The following is a 22,200-nucleotide window of genomic DNA, read 5'->3' on the forward strand; positions in this document are numbered from 1 at the left end:
GATGTCATCCGTTAACGTCTGCAATCCCATACGGTACAGACCCTATTCATGTGTGGGGTTGCTTCTCAGCCAAGGGAGTGGGCTCACTCACAATTTTGCCTAAGAACACAGCCATGAATGAAGAATGGTACAAAAACATCCTCCAAGAGCAACCATCCAAGAACAGTTTGGTGACGAAAAATGTATTTTCCAGCATGATGGAGCACCTTGCCATATGACAAAAGTGATAACTAAGTGGCTTGGGGAACAAAACATCTAAATTGTTGGTCTATGGCCAGAAAATCCCCAGACTTTAATCTCATTGAGAACTTGTGGTCAAACTTCAAGAGGCTGGTGAACAAAAAAACCCCACAAACCCCACAAATTCAGACAAACTCCATTGATTATGCAAGAATTGGGCTGCCATCAGTCAGAATGTTGGCCCAGAAAGTGATTGACAGCATGCCAGGATGAATCGCAAAGATCTTTAAAAGGAAGGGTCAACACTGCAATTATTGACTGTTTACATAAACCTAATGTAATTGTCAGGAAAGGTCTTTGAAACGTATCAAATGCTTGCAATTATATTTCAGTATACCTTAGTACAGTGATGGCAAACGTTGGCACCCCAGATGTTTTGGAACTACATTTCCCATGATGCTCAACTACACTGCAGAGTGCATGAGCATCGTGGGCCATCACTGCCTTAGTAACATCTGACAAAAAGATCTAAAAACACTGAAGCAGCAGACCTTGTGAAAATTAATATTTGTGTCATATATATATATATATATATATATATATATATATATATATATATGGAAATTTGCTCATGACCAGTGTTCTTAAAGAGTGCCACATCCCTTTAAAATACATAGAACTGGGGAGTTCCCCTAGGTTGGGACTTTTTAGGCACAAAAACTTTAGAAAAAATAATGTTCAAAATGTATTAATTTATTAGACAATGAAGTACAAAAAATATATTAGGTTAAAAGCAGCAAGCAGCAATCAACAACAAGGTATACAACCATGTATGTTCCAGAACCCGAAACCCAACATGTTTCGAAGATAAAATTCTTCTTCTTCAGGGGTGGTTACTTTTGCTGGTTGGAAGCCGTGAGGGTGTCGGTTTTAGGAATTCTATACTTGAAAGCATTACTTTAGCTCCAGCACAGCCTTGGCGTCCACTACATTGGACTTCGGTTGCCCACACTGAATGGCACCCGTCTTTTGGCTCTATCCGCTATTCCATCTAAAACACTAAGGGATGGCTTTCTGACATCTACAAGGAAAACGACACTGCCAAATGCAATCACGGTCCACCCGTTGATCTTAAAGTTCATTTCAAGCATCACAAATTCTATACAAGGTCAACCCTAGCATTGTTAAGAACCACCCCTGAAGAAGAAGAATTTTATCTTCAAAACATGTTGGGTTTCGGGTTCTGGAACATACATGGTTGTATACCTTGTTGTTGATTGCTGCTTGCACATGTCACCCATTATATTTGCTTTGTTACTAAACCCAGGGGCCTGCATTTACTATATATGTTCTCCCACAGTACACAGAAAATGGAAATGAAATAGTTTTAGTAAATATAAACTGCTAAATACCTTTTCTCATCAGCAGTATATAGCAGTCTTGTGACTTCTATCAGTGTCTGGTTAAAGCTTGTGGGAGAAGTTTTCATTCTGCTTTGACTCACCTGTGAGGCTGCAGGACCCCTGACCCTCTCTCTGGACAGTGCTGATTGGCCCTGTGCTGATCACATGCACCCTCCCAAGTTAAAAAAAACAAAAAAACTCCCTAGCGATACACACCAAACTGAGCATGTGCAGCTTGTCCCCAATGATCTGTTCTATCAGGAGATGGTTTGGGGACAGCAGAGGAAGAGGAGGATTAGAATTAGAGATGACAAGATGGAACAGCCTTTTTACACAATGCAGAGGATTAACTACTTAGGTTCCACAGTGAGTATAACAAGCATGCTATACTGCATATCTAGACTGATTTTACTGCTGTGGGTTTAGTAACACTAACTACTATCTGGCAACGCGGCAGACATCTTGTAGTTCTCCATGAACTGCAAGGTTGCTGGTGAGCGCTCTCGTAGTTCATTGATCTTCCTTGACTTCAGTAACTGTCTGCCCATACGAGAGTTACGGGCAGACAGCTGTACTTAGTGTCTGCAAGAGCTTGACACTGCATCCGCAATGCTCTGTGGGCTGCTAAGAAAAAAAACATTAACCACTTAGTAACTGCCCTATAGTAGTTTTACTGCTACAGGGTGGAAGCTGTGCGCAGGATCACACACGCACACACATATATATATATATATATATATATACAAAGAATTGGGGAGTTCCCCTAGGTTGGGACTTTTTAGGCACAACAACTATAGAAAAATTAATGCTCAAAATGTATTAATTTATTAGACAATGAAGTACAAAAAATATATTAGGTTAAAAGCAGCAAGCAGCAATCAACAACAAGGTATACAACCATGTATGTTCCAGAACCCGAAACCCAACATGTTTCGAAGATAAAATTCTTCTTCTTCAGGGGTGGTTACTTTTGCTGGTTGGAAGCCGTGAGGGTGTCGGTTTTAGGAATTCTATACTTGAAAGCATTACTTTAGCTCCAGCACAGCCTTGGCGTCCACTACATTGGACTTCGGTTGCCCACACTGAATGGCACCCGTCTTTTCTTAAAGTTCATTTCAAGCATCACAAATTCTATACAAGGTCAACCCAACATGTTTCGAAGATAAAATTCTTCTTCTTCAGGGGTGGTTCTTAACAATGCTAGGGTTGACCTTGTATAGAATTTGTGATGCTTGAAATGAACTTTAAGATCAACGGGTGGACCGTGATTGCATTTGGCAGTGTCGTTTTCCTTGTAGATGTCAGAAAGCCATCCCTTAGTGTTTTAGATGGAATAGCGGATAGAGCCAAAAGACGGGTGCCATTCAGTGTGGGCAACCGAAGTCCAATGTAGTGGACGCCAAGGCTGTGCTGGAGCTAAAGTAATGCTTTCAAGTATAGAATTCCTAAAACCGACACCCTCACGGCTTCCAACCAGCAAAAGTAACCACCCCTGAAGAAGAAGAATTTTATCTTCGAAACATGTTGGGTTTCGGGTTCTGGAACATACATGGTTGTATACCTTGTTGTTGATTGCTGCTTGCTGCTTTTAACCTAATATATTTTTTGTACTTCATTGTCTAATAAATTAATACATTTTGAGCATTAATTTTTCTATAGTTGTTGTGCCTAAAAAGTCCCAACCTAGGGGAACTCCCCAATTCTTTGTATATATATATATATATATATATATATATGTGTGTGTGTGTGTGATCCTGCGCACAGCTTCCACCCTGTAGCAGTAAAACTACTATAGGGCAGTTACTAAGTGGTTAATGTTTTTTTTCTTAGCAGCCCACAGAGCATTGCGGATGCAGTGTCAAGCTCTTGCAGACACTAAGTACAGCTGTCTGCCCGTAACTCTCGTATGGGCAGACAGTTACTGAAGTCAAGGAAGATCAATGAACTACGAGAGCGCTCACCAGCAACCTTGCAGTTCATGGAGAACTACAAGATGTCTGCCGCGTTGCCAGATAGTAGTTAGTGTTACTAAACCCACAGCAGTAAAATCAGTCTAGATATGCAGTATAGCATGCTTGTTATACTCACTGTGGAACCTAAGTAGTTAATCCTCTGCATTGTGTAAAAAGGCTGTTCCATCTTGTCATCTCTAATTCTAATCCTCCTCTTCCTCTGCTGTCCCCAAACCATCTCCTGATAGAACAGATCATTGGGGACAAGCTGCACATGCTCAGTTTGGTGTGTATCGCTAGGGAGTTTTTTTGTTTTTTTTAACTTGGGAGGGTGCATGTGATCAGCACAGGGCCAATCAGCACTGTCCAGAGAGAGGGTCAGGGGTCCTGCAGCCTCACAGGTGAGTCAAAGCAGAATGAAAACTTCTCCCACAAGCTTTAACCAGACACTGATAGAAGTCACAAGACTGCTATATACTGCTGATGAGAAAAGGTATTTAGCAGTTTATATTTACTAAAACTATTTCATTTCCATTTTCTGTGTACTGTGGGAGAACATATATAGTAAATGCAGGCCCCTGGGTTTAGTAACAAAGCAAATATAATGGGTGACATGTGGAGATTGTCTATATCAGTCTTTCTAGACCAAAGTGCAGTCTAGGTTTGTCAAAGGTGCCGCAGCATCCCAAGGGAGAAAGGCTGGGTTACAGAGTGGAGTCAGAGATGTACAGAACTGTATGTCAGCGCAGGGAGGGAGCTAGATTCGGACAGCAGTCATAGACAGAGCCGTGACATTTGTCTGCTAATCAAACCCAGGGCAGGAACAAGGGGGTGGGGAAGGCTGCCCTGTTCCACCTCCCAACGTCTATAATGCAGTACTGTGTAAACACACACTGCACCTGGCAGTGCGGGTGCTGCCGCCACAAACCCTACACTGCCAGCCAGGGCCGGTTTTAGATAAAGTGTGGCCCTGGGCAAACCTAAAAGTGGGGCCCCAAATTTTTTTATATTCTACCAAAAATATAGGCGCATTTAATCATTTAGCCAAATAAAACATGCAACTACATGAAAATATGCTTTAATTAAATAACATTAAATAGAATAAATAAGAAATCAAGTGAGCTTTGCACACCTTCACAAATCAGATCACCCTAATTCCTGCACTATCACACCTCAGACCACCCCAATTTCTGCACCTTCACACCTCAGACCACCCCAATTTCTGCACCTTCACACCTCAGATCACCCCAATTTCTGCACCTTCACACCTCAGACCACCCCAATTTCTGCACCTTCACACCTCAGGCCACCCCAATTTCTGCACCTTCACACCTCAGGCCACCCCAATTTCTGCACCTTCACACCTCAGACCACCCCAATTTCTGCACCTTCACACCTCAGACCACCCCAATTTCTGCACCTTCACACCTCAGACCACCCCAATTTCTGCACCTTCACACCTCAGACCACCCCAATTTCTGCACCTTCACACCTCAGGCCACCCCAATTCCTGCACCTTCACACCTCAGACCACCCCAATTTCTGCACCTTCACACCTCAGACCACCCCAATTCCTGCACCTTCACACCTCAGACCACCCCAATTTCTGCACCTTCACACCTCAGACCACCCCAATTCCTGCACCTTCACACCTCAGGTCACCCCAATTCCTGCACCTTCACACCTCAAAACAGCCCCTGGTAGGCTGGCACTGGCAGCAACAATTTTATTCAAATCAGGATTTCTTCTGCAAATAGGCTGGCATCAGAGTCAGACAATTACCAAAACCAATGTCATCATGACACATGATCAAAAAAATGAGGAAAAATAAGGATTTCTTCTGCAAATAGCCTGGCAGTGACATCATCAGATCAGACAAGGCACTGGCAGGCATTGTACTAGACTAGTACTATGCCTGGCTGCCAGTGCCAGGCCAGCCTATTTGCAAAAGAAATCCTGATTTGAATTAAATTGTTGCTGCCAGTGCCAGTATATTTGCAGAAGAAATCCTGATTTCTTTGAATAAAATTGTTGCTGCCAGTGCCAGCCCAGCCTATTTGCAAAATAAATCCCTAAGTAGAAGTCACTCCTCTCTCCAGTCCTCCACTTACCTTGGGTGTGCTGTGCGGTGTGGCTGCAGAGTGTTCCCGCTGGACATAGTACAGGAGATGGTCAGAGACTGCAAACATGATACAAGAGATGGTCAGAGACTACGGACCTGATACAAGAGATGGTCAGAGACTGAGGACATGATACAGGAGATGGTCAGAGACTGAGGACATGATACAGGAGATGGTCAGAGACTGAGGACATGATACAGGAGATGGTCAGAGACTGAGGACATGATACAGGAGATGGTCAGAGACTGAAGACATGATACAGGAGATGGTCAGAGACTGAAGACATGATACAGGAGATGGTCAGAGACTGAGGACATGATACAGGAGATGGTCAGAGACTGAGGACATGATACAGGAGATGGTCAGAGACTGAGGACATGATACAGGAGATGGTCAGAGACTGAGGACATGATACAGGAGATGGTCAGAGACTGAGGGCATGATACAGGAGATGGTCAGAGACTGAGGGCATGATACAGGAGATGGTCAGAGACCGAGGGCATGATACAGGAGATGGTCAGAGACCGAGGGCATGATACAGGAGATGGTCAGAGACTGAGGGCATGATACAGGAGATGGTCAGAGACTGAGGGCATGATACAGGAGATGGTCAGAGACCGAGGGCATGATACAGGAGATGGTCAGAGACCGAGGGCATGATACAGGAGATGGTCAGAGACCGAGGGCATGATACAGGAGATGGTCAGAGACCGAGGGCATGATACAGGAGATGGTCAGAGACCGAGGGCATGATACAGGAGATGGTCAGAGACCGAGGGCATGATACAGGAGATGGTCAGAGACCGAGGGCATGATACAGGAGATGGTCAGAGACTGAGGGCATGATACAGGAGATGGCCAGAGACTGAGGGCATGATACAGGAGAAGGCCAGAGACTGAGGGCATGATACAGGAGATGGTCAGAGACTGAGGGCATGATACAGGAGATGGTCAGAGACTGAGGGCATGATACAGGAGATGGTCAGAGACTGAGGGCATGATACAGGAGATGGTCAGAGACTGAGGGCATGATACAGGAGATGGTCAGAGACTGAGGGCATGATACAGGAGATGGTCAGAGACTGAGGGCATGATACAGGAGATGGTCAGAGACTGAGGGCATGATACAGGAGATGGTCAGAGACTGAGGGCATGATACAGGAGATGGTCAGAGACTGAGGGCATGATACAGGAGATGGTCAGAGACTGAGGGCATGATACAGGAGATGGTCAGAGACTGAGGACACGATACAGGAGATGGTCAGAGACTGAGGGCACGATACAGGAGATGGTCAGAGACTGAGGGCACGATACAGTAGATGGTCAGAGAGTGCAGACGTGATACAAGAGATGGTCAGAGACTGCAGACGTGATACAGTAGATGGTCAGAGAGTGCAGACGTGATACAGTAGATGGTCAGAGAGTGCAGACGTGATACAGTAGATGGTCAGAGACTGCAGACGTGATACAAGAACTGGTCAGAGACTGCAGACATAGTACAGGAGATGGTCAGAGACTGAGGGCATGATACAGGAGATGGTCAGAGACTGAGGGCATGATACAGGAGATGGTCAGAGACTGAGGGCATGATACAGGAGATGGTCAGAGACTGAGGACACGATACAGGAGATGGTCAGAGACTGAGGGCACGATACAGGAGATGGTCAGAGACTGAGGGCACGATACAGTAGATGGTCAGAGAGTGCAGACGTGATACAAGAGATGGTCAGAGACTGCAGACGTGATACAGTAGATGGTCAGAGAGTGCAGACGTGATACAGTAGATGGTCAGAGACTGCAGACGTGATACAAGAACTGGTCAGAGACTGCAGACATAGTACAGGAGATGGTCCAGAGACTGCGGATGTGATACAAGAGAAGGTCAGAGACTGCAGACATGATAGAATATAGAAGGACACTAGGGGGGCTGGAGAGCACAGGGAAAGCAGATAGCACTGGAGGAGCTGAAGGGCAAGGGGGGGGGGGAACTGGAGAGAATTAAGGGGGGGTTTGGAAAGCATTGCAGGGGGGTTGGAAGGCGCAGGGTGTGGATAGCACTGGGGGGGGGGGTTGGTGGGCAGGGAAAACCAGGGGGATGGAAAGCATGGGGGGGGGGGCTGGAAATCACTTAGGGGGGAGCCAGGGAGCACAGGGGGGTGGAGAGCACTGGGGGAGCCAGAGAGCATAGGGGGAGATGAAAAGCACTGTGGGGACTTGAAGAGCACGGGGGGGCTAAAGAGTACAGGGGGTTTAAGAGCACTGGGGAGGGGGGCTACGATCACTTGGGACGGGGGCTACGATCACTGGGGAGGGGGGCTACGATCACTGGGGACGGGGGCTACGATCACTGGGGAGGGGGGCTACGATCACTGGGGAGGGGGGCTACGATCACTGGGGACGGGGGCTACGATCACTGGGGACGGGGGCTACGATCACTGGGGAGGGGGGCTACGATCACTGGGGACGGGGGCTACGATCACTGGGGACGGGGGCTACGATCACTGGGGACGGGGGCTACGATCACTGGGGACGGGGGCTACGATCACTGGGGAGGGGGGCTACGATCACTGGGGAGGGGGGCTACGATCACTGGGGAGGGGGGCTACGATCACAACACTGGGGGGGGGCTAAGAACACGGGGGGGGCTAAGATCACTGTGGGGGGCAGTAAAAGAAGTTGAATAGGAGGGGGACGGGACAGCTCAGCTGCATATAGAGAAATTGATATTTCCATATCTCTCCTGCAGCCGCAGAATGCCTGCAGAAGGGAGGAGAAGAATCCATCCATCCAGCGGCATAAGGAGACATCAAATCCTCTCTATATGCAGCCGAGCCGCCCCACCCCCCTCCTATTCAGCACAGGCTGCAGTGGCAGTCACTTACCTTCTCTCCCCGCAGCCGCCCCCCCGCGAGCAGCCCGAAGTCGGGCTGAAGGAGCTCCCATCTACGGCGGCTTCAGTGATCATCGGCGGCCGCGCGGGAAGGAACACACAGACACACACTGACTACTTGACTTCCGGACCGGCTCCGCGGCCAATCAGCCTTCTGCTCAGGGGGGGGTGTGACCCACACCCCCCCTGAACAGAAGGCTGATTGGCCGCGGAGTCGGTGTAGCTGGCAAGTACACCGGGAATGTCTTCTAGTGTCTGTGAGTGAATCTGATGACTCTGAGCGCTGTCATCAGATTCTGCCCGGTCCGGCCCTGGCTGACAGTGACACGGGGCCCCTGGACATTCGGGGGCCCTGGGCATTTGCCCAGTTTGCCCCCCCCTAACGCCGGCCCTGCTGCCAGCAAAGTTTTAGGAGGTTTATTTGGAATTTGAAAGTTAAAGTCAGTTAAATTGGAACTTAAAGTGGAAGTAAACCCTCCTATCGTTTTCAGTCAAGGAAGCTAGCTGCAGTCTTCAACTGCCATGATGCTGCACATTTGATCAGTTATGACACCAGCCATTGCATGGCTTGACAGTTTGGTTGACAGCACAAGCAAATGTGACAGTTGTCATTCCCGGCATGCCGGGAAAGCGACTGTTTTCTGAAACTGATAAATCAATGGATTTGCTTCCGCTTTAAATCAGAAAATTAAGTCCTCCTAGATCACTTTAGGCTGGCCCCTTTTGCAGGTATACATACAAAATACAAAATAAGTGCCTATACTGTTTAAAATCCAGTATTGCACTGTCGTACCCTGCTGTGCACATCCCCAGTAGCTCACTACTTTTCGGCACTGCCAAATTTGTAGAAGCTGATCTGCTTTAAAGCAAAATTAAACCCTCCTATCCTTTACTACCCAGGAAGCTGCTTCTGTTTGATCTGCAACTGTGACAGTTAGCAATCCCGGCATTCCAGGAATGTAATCATTTTTTGAAATCGTTAAATCAGGTTCAGTTCCACTTTTTGATTTACTGCTGTTCAGGGGTTTTTGGCTTCAGCAAAAGGCAGCCTCCAGCAAGAAGAAACGGGAGCAATGCTGGAGGCAAGTTACACAATGTATATATGCACTCTGTTTGCTGGGATGTATGTTATGTTTACTCCTGACCCCTGCACTATGTACATAAGTTTTACTCCTGACTCCTGCACTATGTACATAAGTTTTACTCCTGACCCCTGCACTATGTACATAAGTTTTACTCCTGACCCCTGCACTATGTACATAAGTTTTACTCCTCATCCCTGCACTATGTACATAAGTTTTACTCCTGACCCCTGCACTATGTACATACGTTTTACTCCTCATCCCTGCACTATGTACATACATTTTACTCCTGACCCCTGCACTATGTACATAAGTTTTACTCCTGACTCCTGCACTATGTACATAAGTTTTACTCCTCATCCCTGCACTATGTACATAAGTTTTACTCCTGACCCCTGCACTATGTACATAAGTTTTACTCCTCATCCCTGCACTATGTACATACGTTTTACTCCTCATCCCTGCACTATGTACAGAAGTTTTACTCCTGACCCCTGCACTATGTACATAAGTTTTACTCCTCATCCCTGCACTATGTACATACGTTTTACTCCTGACCCCTGCACTATGTACATACGTTTTACTCCTGACCCTTGCACTATGTACATAAGTTTTACTCCTGACCCCTGCACTATGTACATACGTTTTACTCCTGACCCTTGCACTATGTACATAAGTTTTACTCCTCATCCCTGCACTATGTACATACGTTTTACTCCTGACCCCTGCACTATGTACCTAACTTTTACTCCTGACCTCTGCAATATGTACATAACTTTTACTCATGACCTCTGCACTATGTACATAACCTTTACTCCTCACCCCTGCATTATCTACATAACTTTTACTCCTGGCCCCCTGCATTATGTATGTTATACACTCCTGGCCCCTGCACTCTGTACATTACATATTGCACCCCTGCAGTTTATACAGCCGTGTTTGATATAGGGAATAGATAATCTTAAAGGCAACACAGCTTACTCGCAGGCCAGAAAAAAGTAGTGAGGAGGATCTTAAAGAGATGTAGAAAAGGTTTAGGGCCCTGTCTTGCCTCTATTGGAAGTTTGTCGCAAGAGAATAAGACATCATTTTTTTAAGTACCTTAAACCTGAAATTGGGCATACCGTTATAATGTAGTCATCCTCAAAGTAAGAAATGTTTAGAATGCTCAAGCTTCCAGGGTTAATTATGCTGTCAGAACAAGTTTATCTCAATGCAGGGTGTATAGGTGAGGAAGGAAGGTGTGCGGGAAGACACTGGAGGCACTGACTTTGTCTTGGTAGAACAACAGTGATCAGGACTGGTTTTCTATTCTAGCAGGACTGTTTTTGTAGACTGGGGTTACGCAAGATTTTTCATATTTTTAGAGGGTGACTTGGCTGAAAAAAGTTTAAGAAACACTAATCTGTATAACATATCTTTTAGGCCCCATGCACCCAGGGCGTCAGAAAAAACGACCTGCAGAGCCACTTCTAACGTCAGGAAAAAGCAGCGTTTTTCTGCCTCCATTCAAAATCAATGGTTGCCTAGGAGCCGTCTTTGATACGGCTTTCAGCCCATTGATTTGAATGGAAGTCGCATCACAAGTCGGATCAGAATGATCCGACTTGTGGTGCGACTTGCGCTCTGAGGATCTTGAGGGGGAACTCCATGGCAAAATGGGAAATAAACGGTGTTGGGGTCACCCCCATATTCCAAACCAGGCCCTATCGGGTCTGGTATGGATTTTGAGGGGAGCCCCACGTCGAAAAAAACGGCGTGGGGTCCCCCCAAAAATCCATACCAGACCCTTATCCGAGCATGCAGCCCGGCAGGTCAGGAAAGGGGAGGGGACGAGCGAGCAGACCCACCCCCCCTGGACCATACCAAGCCACACGCCCTCAAATGGCACCCCCCACCCCAAAGCACCTTGTCCCCATGTTGTTGAGGACAAGGCCTCTTCCCAGCAGCCCTGGGCGGTGGTTGTGGGGGTCTGGGGCAAGGGGCTTATTGGAATCTGGACGCCCCCGGTAATAAGGGGGCCCCCCAGATCCCGGACCCCCTCCCTATGTGAATGGGTATGGGGTACATTTTACCCCTACCCATTCACCCCATAAAATGCAGTGTATGTAAATAATGACAGGAGACGTTTTGAGAAGTCCTTTATTAAAAATCTTCCTCCGGTCTTCTCCCCTCTGGTCTTCTCCCCTCTGGTCTTCTTCCTCTGGTCTTCTTCCTCTGTTTGAAGGGCCTGGTTTGGAACCTGGGGGGGACCCCCACGCCGTTTTTTCCCATTTTGGCGTGGAGTTCCCCCTCAAGATCCTCAGATCGCAAGTCACACCACAAGTCGGATCATTCTGATCCGACTTGTGATGCGACTTCCATTCAAATCAATAGGCTCCCATAGGGAACCACTGATTTTCACATAAAAAAAAATGTATAACGTGGCTTAACGCTGTATAAGCAACGTTAGGCAACGTTAATCAGCCTTTAGCAGCGTCAGACATTTTTACAGCTCTGACGCTGGTCATCAGAACGCATAGGTCCTGGGTTTTTTTTTTTTTTGCAGCTTAATGCCTATGCCACTTGGAGCTCCTAAAAGCCTGTGTGTGCATGAGGCCATAGAATAACATGGAGGGGCATTTTTAAGCTGAAAAACGTCTGACGCTCCTAAAAGCAGCTGCAAAAACGTCCTGTGTGCATGGGGCCTAAAGCAGAAGTTCAAGGCTGTTACTAACTAAGCCAGCCAGAAGCAGCAGGGAGCCAGAGGCGTACCTAGGGCCCCAGCGCCCTTGGCGAGGAGCTGCATCGCCCCCCCGAGAGAGGGTTTGACAGAGAGAGAGAGGGGGGATGATAGAGAGAGTGAGAGAGGAGAGGGGGGCTGACAGAGAGAGAGAGAGGGAGGCCTGAAAGAAAGAGAGAGGAAGGTGACAGAAAGAGAGAGGGGGTGACAGACATAGAGAGGGGAGTTGACAGACAGAGAGAGAGGGGGGGGGGTGACAGACAGAGAGAGAGAGGGGGTGTGACAGAGAGAGAGAGATAGAGGGGGGCTGACAGAGAGAGGGGGGCTGACAAAGAGAGAGAGGGGTGACAGAAAGAGAGAGGGGGGTGACAGACATAGAGAGGGGGGGGGGTGACAGACAGAGAAAGAGAGGGGGGTGAAAGACAGAGAGGGGGGGGTGACAGACAGAGAGAGAGAGGGGGGTGACAGACAGAGAGAGAGAGGGGGGGTGACAGAGAGAGAGAGGGGGGTGACAGACAGAGAGAGAGGGGGTGACAGACAGAGAGAGAGAGGGGGTGACAGACAGATGAGAGAGGGGGGCTGACAGAGAGAGAGAGAGAAAGGGGGTGACAGAGAGAGAGATGGGGTGACAGGCAGAGAGAGAGAGAGAGGGGGGTGACAGACAGAGAGGGGGTGACAGACAGAGAGAGGGGGGTGACAGGGAGAGAGAGAGGGGGTGACATGGAGAGAGAGAGGGGTGGCAGGGAGAGAGAGGAGGGGGTGGCAGGGAGAGAGAGGGGGGTGGCAGGGAGAGAGAGAGGGGGGTGACAGGGAGAGAGAGAGAGGGGGGTGACAGGGAGAGAGGGGGTGACAGGGAGAGAGAGAGGGGGGTGACTGGGAGAGAGAGAGAGGGGAGTGACAGGGAGAGAGAGAGGGGAGTGACAGGGTAAGAGGGGGTGACAGGGAGAGAGAGGAGGTGAGAGGGAGAGAGAGTGGGGGTGACAGGCAGAGAGAGTGGGGGAGACAGAGTGAGAGAGAGTGGGGGAGACAGAGTGAGAGAGAGTGGGGGTGACAGGGAGAGAGTGGGGGTGACAGGGACAGAGTGGGGGTGACAGGGACAGAGTGGGGGTGACAGAGAGAGAATGAGAGTGTGGGGTGACAGGGAGAGAATGAGAGTGGGGGTGACAGGGAGAGAATGAGAGGGGGTGACAGGGAGAGAGAGAGAGGGATTGACAGGGAGAGAGAGGGGTGTCCCCTGGTCAGCTTGTCCTGGGAGTGGAAAGGAGGCTGAAGGTGCTGGTCGGCGGTATGGGCTCCTCTGACAGCCTCAGTGTAATCCTCATCCTCAGCCTGCCACCGCTGGAGCCGATTGATGATGTCACGGTCATGTGACCGCTGACCGGCCTCATGTGTGGGCGGAGACAGAGCCCTGGAGAGCCTGCACTGACGCCGCCTGGAGTGGACACAGGACTCCGGGATTGGAGTCGCATGCTGCCTGGGGGCGCCGGGGGGCACCGAGGGGCGCAGGCTGTGGGGAGGGCGCAACAATCACTGTTAACACTTCCAATTTTTTTGCGCCCCCCCCTCAGCCTGCGCCCCTGGAGGGTGCCAATCTAGCCAACCCCATGGTACGCCCCTGCAGGGAGCATCATGTAACCGAACCGGAGCATTCTGTGAATAGGTAAGTATAAGCATCTTCATTTTACAGGTTAGTTAGAATAGGTTTAAAAGTGGGCAGGAGCAAGTTTTAGCTTAGTTAGTAATAGCCTGAACTTGCGTTTTAAAGTAGACCAGTCACAAACTTGGGCAATTCAAACTAAGCATTTCTTGAAAAAAAAAAAAAAAAAAAAAGGTAATAGGGGTTACCATTAGTAAAACATATCATTATAATCAGTAGATACAGAGTCATAGGCAACTAAAGTTCTACTATACTTAGCTTAGCCACACCCCCTCCCAAGCCCTCCTATTAGTCTTTGCTGCTGCCTATGATATTGGTAGGGAGGCTCTAGTGTTGGGAGGGATTTACAATGAAACGTAAGATTTGCTGATAAATTTAGCTGCATACATTTTTGAACTTTCTAATTGTTTTGACACGGGGTTTCACCTAACTATTATTTACAGTGGACCTTCACTCAAGAAGTCATTTTCCACCATCCCAATTCTCCCATTTCACAGCATTAACAAAAACAGCACTTTTTGGTTATGGGATACCAACATCACATTACCCAGGAGGTTGCGGTTGCAGGCGGTTCCCCCACAGCACCAGGTGAATCAGCATCCATTTGGTGCTACATCTTCTTCTGCAATATCCCAGAAGAGACAGATGTCTCCTGACACAGGTCAGCACATACAACAGCAGAACAGCGGGGGAGAAAAAGCCAACACAGAATACATTCACGTTGTATGTCTGTCCTGGATAAAAGACCATCAAAGGTAAAGGGCAAACTTTGGATTAATTTAATGGGAATTTTGGGAAGCTTCTCTTTAATGGTCATCCTTGCTCATAATCAGCAGTTCACACTATACATCTAGTGATTTACACCCTATGTATGTATTGCAGCTGAACAAATTGGCAGCCTCCAGTTATCAAGAACCGAGCCATTACCCCAGCTGCAAATGTTTTATATGGTTGATAAAATAATATTGGTATAAATAATACCTTTCCATAAACACACAAAGAAAAGTTACACATGAGGATCAATAGTCTGCCTGCACGTGATCGTAAAGCAAGCTCAAAGCACATTTCCCCATATGGAATATGACGATCTTGTAATACCGGCTCTGGACTCAATTCTACATTCATTAATTCATGCAAGGCTGCAAGCCAAGTCATGACAGATTGTTGCAAAGCCAGATGCTACTGACCAGCTCTCAAGGCTAAGACACTGAAGCTCTGTATTACCAACCTATTGGCCAGTGGCCTATGTAAGAAGAATCAAAAGCTGCCACTTCATGACATCAACACTCAGAAACTCAAATCTTATTTTACATAGAGCTTGAATACTAGTATAAGCAGAATGGCAGATGTGTGCTATAGATGATTGGTGACAGCAGAATGATTGATTAGATATTTACAGTATGTTTGAGATTTGCATTACTGAATTAAAAGAAAAAAATATATACTTTCTTTTTTCATGTAATTGTTTGAAGCTGCTTCTGGGGATTTACAGAAAGTCTTTAATGGCTGCAAGCCAAAGATATTTTTGTAAAGTTTCTGGCTTGCTTGTCTTAGCTGTCTATATCCAGAAGGATTTTGGATGTTGTAGTTTAACACAGACAGAATGTCCTCAAAGAGTTTCTTTAGCCGGTAAAAAAATTCTAAGTCAATTGCTACAAATACTGTAGCTGCTGACATTTTTAGAAAAAGGACACTTACCTGTCCAGGCATCCAGTGCTGTCCTCACCTGAGCTGGTTCTCCACCGGTCTTTGGCCCCCGGCACTGCCATCTTGGATATGGGAAGCCAGCTGTGACTTCCTGGGGCTTCACAGCCAACTTCCCACTGCACATGAACAAGTCGCACTGCGCCTTGTGAATAAATCCGCAGCCTCCTGGGATTGGTGTGGTGGTGGTGTGGTTGAACTTTGCTCCGACTGTTGGCGAAGCAGAAATGAGAGCGGGTACCTGCCAGAAATAGGTACTCACACCCCCCCCCCCTGCAAAAAAATAGTGCCACAAATATTAGGGGAGGTGGGAGGATTAAAAAAAAAACTTTATTTTTAGGGTGAAGTTTCACTTTACCTCTTTTATAGCTTTTAAAGGGGATCAAAGGTGAGTCCACATGGCAAAAACAACTGTAGGGTGGAATCTGTGTCCCACAATGGACTCATTATGCTGAGTACAAAAATCCTATATTGTCTACCATCCTTTGAGGGAAACAAGAATCCTTGAACCTTTGTGTCGTCCAGAAGTAGTACAAGGGGTGGACAACATAGCGAACAACTCCCAACAGACCCAAGGACAAGAACAAGGGACTACATTCTGTCATGGTCATGGCAGGGGTTATATCCAACACACCTTTGATAACGTCTTCTTGGACGAAACGCCGTCATGTCGCGGCGTGCTGACGTCATTCCCGGAAGTTTATCTCAGGAGCGGATGCGCTTTGCCGTCCGGCCGGCGGCTTCTCATCCTTCGCGATTTTAAACCTATGTTTGTAAGTGCCTTTCTTTTTTTATTAATAAATGTGTGAGAATATATTACACTACTGGCGCTTTTTCTTTTTACTTGGGCTGGTGTATTGAATATCCTGTACTGAGAACCCTACAGCATTTATCCATTGATGCCATCGGGTCCCGGAGTCTATCTGCATATTGATGGGGAAGCGCAACAAGTGACCATACTGTGCTTATTACTTATTATCTGGTAAGAGGCTTGCAGTGCTTTTGGGTGTCTTGTTGGCTTCTTGGTGCATCTGGAGTTAACCGTATTCTGCTCATATTTATTTCCATTTGGTAAGAGGCTTCACATTCGGTGGTGGTTTCCCCTTATCTTTTCCTAACACTGGGTATTCACTGGCTTAATCTTTTATTTGGTAAGCTGCTGCACATTTGGTAAAGGATTTGCACGCACTTGGTGGTGGAATCCAATCTGATTCATACAGTTGATCACTATATTTCACTCAATTTCTGTACGGTATCACACTATGGAGAATTTTTCTTTCATGTTTATTATATGACATCACCCATTGAGGATCCTGGCACATGATCTCCAGTCAATCTCCCTGGCTTGTGAATACACCTCGACATATGAATCTCGCAGATTTTTATTGTTCGTTCGGTAAGCACATTTCCTAAGAGACCTTGGAGGCTGTTCAAGATTCTCGTTTTTCTACACCATTTACTATTCAAGTTTATTTTGGGACATTTGATTGTTGGACATTGATTTGTTTATTCCATATCACTCAGCGCGACTTGTTTTTTCTATTTATTATCCAAGGGTGTGGTCACACTTGAAGTCGCTGCTTCCTAACTTTTTTTCACCTTAGCGCGGTTATCACTCTGTTTTTTTCATATCCAACACTGGCCAATTTTTTTTGTTTGCCAGTGTCCAACACCTCCTTTTGGTGGCAGTAAAACCTTATGTCCCTCAATGGATGCAAAATAAATATTTAGAAAAATATTTTTGTGCATTTAAAAATATATAAAAACACAGAGCAGAATTTTTATTTAAAAAGTATGCAAAAAAATAGGGGTGATATGTGCGCTGTCACTTGGGTATCCAAATGAGAGGAATACCAATGGTGTATTGCAGATAGTAAAATTCTTGTATAACTATGAGATTAGGAACACTAATTAGGATCCAATCCTACACCATCAGCAGCCAACTCTAGTATTTTCACCAAATACCAATGAAGAAATAAAATAAGAGATGAATCAGCGCTAGTGGAAGAAATCTCAAAAAGCTCTAAATGAGCTGACCATATATCATAAAACCTTAATAAAAACGTCTAAAAAAGGATAAGATCAGTCACAATAAATTATCAATGGTAGGTCTGGGGCTAGTACATCAAAAAATTCCCCAAACAAATTCAAGTAAAATGTATAAAAAAATATCACAATTTGAGATATTTATTTTTTTGATGGATTATGAGACCATTGGAGTAGTATTTATTGAAAACATTTGATCCTGCGATTTGAATCGCATGATGCGATTATCCGGTTGTTTTTTTAAGATTTTCTGGTTTTAAACTTTTGGATTGAAGACAGACATATATTTGGTTTTATGATTCAGATTATCTGGCTGTTCTTTTAAGATTCTCTGGTTTTTAACCTTTTGGATTGAAGACAGACACATATTTGGTTTTATGATTCGGATTGTTTGATACTACAGTTTTATACATTTTACTTGAATTTGTTTGGGGAATTTTTGGATGTACTAGCCCCAGACTTACTATTGATAATTTATTGTGACTGATCTTATCCTTTTTTAGACGTTTTTATTAAGGTTTTATGATATATGGTCAGCTCATTTAGAGCTTTTTGAGATTTCTTCCACTAGCGCCGATTCATCTCTTATTTTATTTAAAAAGTATGCCAAATAAAAGTCTTAAATGTCCTTAAAAATATATAAAAACTATTTAGGTATGTAAATTAGTCATAGAGTTATTGTCAAGTTAACTAATGCATGCTGGCACTGTTAAACTTGGCTAGAGCATCTAGGTCATGAAAAGGTTCAATTACCTGGATCATAAAAAAAAAAGGTCAAACAAACATCATATGCAGAGAGAAATATTCAAACATGAAGGAAAAGCATTCTGACTGATATTTCCTGTTTTGATTTGTCACAAATGGTTGTTTCCATCAATTCCGTGATTGCTCTAAATTTCTGCTCCTACATTTACAGCAAAGACAAAAAAAAATCCTTTAACAAGGAAATCCATTTATAAAAGTTCCAAATAGTTTAAAGTTTTCATCTCATTTTGTGCCATTTTGTGAATCAGCCTGTGTGTTCCAGGTAGGCCTTTGCCAATTGCATTAAATTTGCATTTTGAGATTCCCCCATCATCCATGATTCTCCCTACAAATTCTACTGGAAAATGCTTTTGTCCCAGTCTGTGACTTAGAATTTAAAGAAAAAATTAGATTCAGAACTTTTGAAAACCAGCTCACTTTTTGTAGTTTGCTTCTACTTCAATACGTTTTTTCAAAAACCCCTCGCTGAAAGACACTTGAAACTGATTCCACTTGGAACATCTTCATAAATCACTGCAAAGTGATTTTCAAAGTGTTTGTTTCATTGTGGAAAGTACAAAACTAGAATCATTATTACTGGGCACATATTTTATTTGTAATCATATCCCATTATAGTGCTTAATAATCTTTGTTCACAAAGCTAACACTGCTGGAACTCGGCATCTGCGCCAAGAGACTTTGCCAGGCTACTTTCCAGGGCCAAGAGCTTGTTTGAGCCCCACAGAGACAGAAAGTTAATGGGAAAGTCGTTTATCTTCCGAAAGGAAATCAGACTATAATATAAAAGTATTTAACGTTTCCTTTCTTCCTAATGATAATAAACTTCAAAAAACTGTAATTACTTTTAGAAAGACTTGATGAAATATCAGCAGACAATTACCAACAAAGCTCACTCATTCTGTTGGTATTTTTGGTTTCAGGATATTTCTCAGGAGGAATCAAATGCCTTTCAGTTTGCTGTGAACACAAGAAGAACCTTTGACAGACAATGTCATTTCTGACTATACCTCCTGGTGTAAAGGGGCCATACTCCATGCTGTCAGATTATGTCAATGACTGTGGTGTATTGATTGGCCTGTGACAAGCTGATGATGACAACAGGAATTTCTAGAGACCCAGAAGAACTTCAAATGAACACTTCCAAGGATAGACACTTCTTAGAATTTTAAATACAAAAGTTTCTGAAGTAAACAAATTCTTTTCAGCATTTTTAACAACTGTCACCAAGATAGACTTATTAAACATCCCCAGAGACAGCTTATTATCACCAAGATTTCCATATATCTAAGTATGGGTGGATTTCACATCTTACTGCTACCTCCATGTAGGATTATTTGACTCATGACATCACTACGCAGGGGCACCTGCTCTCTGCTGTAACAGTATAGGCCTGAGATACTAGGTGTAGGAACTGAGTTCTACCCTTACAGCAACACAACTAGCCTCCCTGGCGGTATGATTCTTTCGGATTTTAGGTGCTGAAAGAGGTACCATTATTTTGCATGTAATTCTTAAGAATAAGCAGCCCAAACCAACTATTTACATATGATTTTTTACTGTGCGTTCTTCTTTATAACATCTCGGGTATGATAACGTTTGAAACAAAAAATTATAAATTATAATATAATAAAAAACTATAAATAAATTAAAGTATGTATGTATGTATACATATATATAGATATATATACTATATATAATTTGCCGCCGGTTCCACCCCCCTGCAAACGTCACATTGCAGGAGACGGAAGCCGGGGCACAGAGACGATCGGGTGGAAGATCCGCCGCCGCACACCGTCGGGATACATCGCTGGATCCCGGTGACAAGGTAAGTAACTCCTCTTTCAGGATCCAGCGGTCTTCCTAGCGGTATCCCGAGTGTGGCTCGGGGTTACCGCTTTTGGCACTGAAATTTAACCCCGAGCCACACTCGGGAATACCGCTAGGAAGGCTAGTAGTAAGTCTACTGTAGCCAAAGGGGAACACATAGAAGCCTATGACCAGACATGATAAAATCTTTCCCAGCCACTAAAAAGAGTGCAGAGAATGGAAATGAAAAAATAGGAACAGTAGGGGACCTCAGATATAGGGAAAATTAACTAAGCTGAATTTATTTTCCTTTTTAGAAGAGACAAGTAAGGGAGAATACGGTACATGAATGGTCCAAATAATACATTTGGTAGAAGTAAATCACATTCAGGTCACCATAAAAAACGTGTGGGTATTCTTTGTGACAGGAGGAAAATTGGTTCTTTGTGTGGAAGGGGATCTTTTCTGTAAGGGCCCATTCACACCACTGAGCTGTTTACATGTATGGGCATGCTGTGCTAACATTTTTTTTGCCCTCCAGCGCACCTTCGCAACACAGCGCACTGCAATGTACAGTAACACACTATGGTGTGCTGTGGTACGTCAGTAAAAATGGAAGCATGAGTAATTGATGTTCTGTTGTGGTGGGTTAAAAAATTGGACTGCCCTAATGCAGAGCACATTAAAGTGATACTAAACACACACTGTTTAATTTACATTATCCCTTCTATTTTAGTATGGGGATGATGGCACTGTAATTATTTTAATAAAAAAAAAAAAAAAAACTATCCAAATACCTTTTTGCTAATTGATATACAGCTGTCACATGACCCAGCTCTTTCCCAGCATGTCTGCAGGGAAACAAAAGCAGGAGGAGCTTCTATTCCTCTGCTGCCGGTCAGATGTTCAAAAAAAAAAAAAAAACAGCCTTTGGGATACAGAGTAAAAATTAATTTATAATCTCATTAAACTGTTTTACCCCAGCATTAAACATATCTCGTGGAAGAATCAAGTACAGCATCTTCTGGCGTAATGTTCCACTTGTAACACGCAAGGCCAAATATTCATTAAGTTGGGCCTCACACGATCCCACACTCAATTATCACCATAAGTCCAAAAAAAGGGACGCACTGTCGTGTATTTAAACAATAGGAAGTAAAGGTTATCATACTCAGTCAGTACTAATGGTTGACCTCATGGGGTCCATTCCCCCTAAGCTCTACTTCTACTTGTATGAGGACAGTCAAGCTTACCAGATTTCTTTCTTTTATTTCTTTTATGGTTTCTTTTCTCTGATATCTTACAGAAGTGCTTCATTGTTAATAAGGCCGACAGCTACCGCTGTCATTTCCTTCTGTCTTCTTCAGTCTTTAATGTCAGGTACAATGAGGTTGTATGTAAAATGGCTGTGGATGAGGCCATCACTAGTTACTTATATCCAGATTTTGTCTGTACCATTTACTCTGTATTTGTTGTTAAAAACCAAATAAAACTTGTTTGGAAAACAAACAAAAAAAAGTCTAATAGGCCAAATTGTGTGCCTTAAGGCTACGTTCACATGTGGGCGCAGCGGATCACGGGCAGAATCACTGCGATTCAAAATCGCTGGACGCATGACGCACAAAAGAAGCTCTTGTAACTTTTTTGGGCGTCGTGCGTCCCGCGATTCTGGTTGCGCGATGTTACCGCGATTTGGCAGGCGGAAATCGCGGCATCATCGCACAGCGTTTGGGGTTCCATTGCAAATCACGGGCATCGCACAAGCGTCCCGCGATTTGCAGTGATTTCCGGATCGCGGTGATTCTGCCCGTGATCCGCTGCGCCCACATGTGAACGTAGCCTAAGTGATATAAACTTTTTAAATTGTCATACA

The 22,200-nt window shown here is 45.0% G+C and overlaps 1 protein-coding gene across 3 annotated transcripts in view; it reads right to left on the bottom strand.

Annotated features, from left to right (window-relative positions):
• The window catches only part of NTF4 (neurotrophin 4), a 215,498-nt gene that overhangs the window by 47,299 nt on the left and 145,999 nt on the right, over positions 1-22,200 (bottom strand). Inside the window, exon 1 of one of the 3 annotated variants that reach the window (XM_082274400.1) lies at positions 10,752-10,764. The exons of the other annotated variants lie outside the window; for them this stretch is intronic. The gene's annotated coding sequence lies outside the window, so the exon portion shown is untranslated. Of the gene's footprint in view, positions 1-10,751; positions 10,765-22,200 lie in introns of those variants that run through there. 3 annotated transcript variants of the gene reach the window in all.

Source organism: Pelophylax lessonae (genome assembly GCF_965119305.1).
Source record: "Pelophylax lessonae genome assembly, chromosome: 12".
In the NCBI taxonomy this organism is placed as follows: Eukaryota; Metazoa; Chordata; class Amphibia; order Anura; family Ranidae; genus Pelophylax; species Pelophylax lessonae.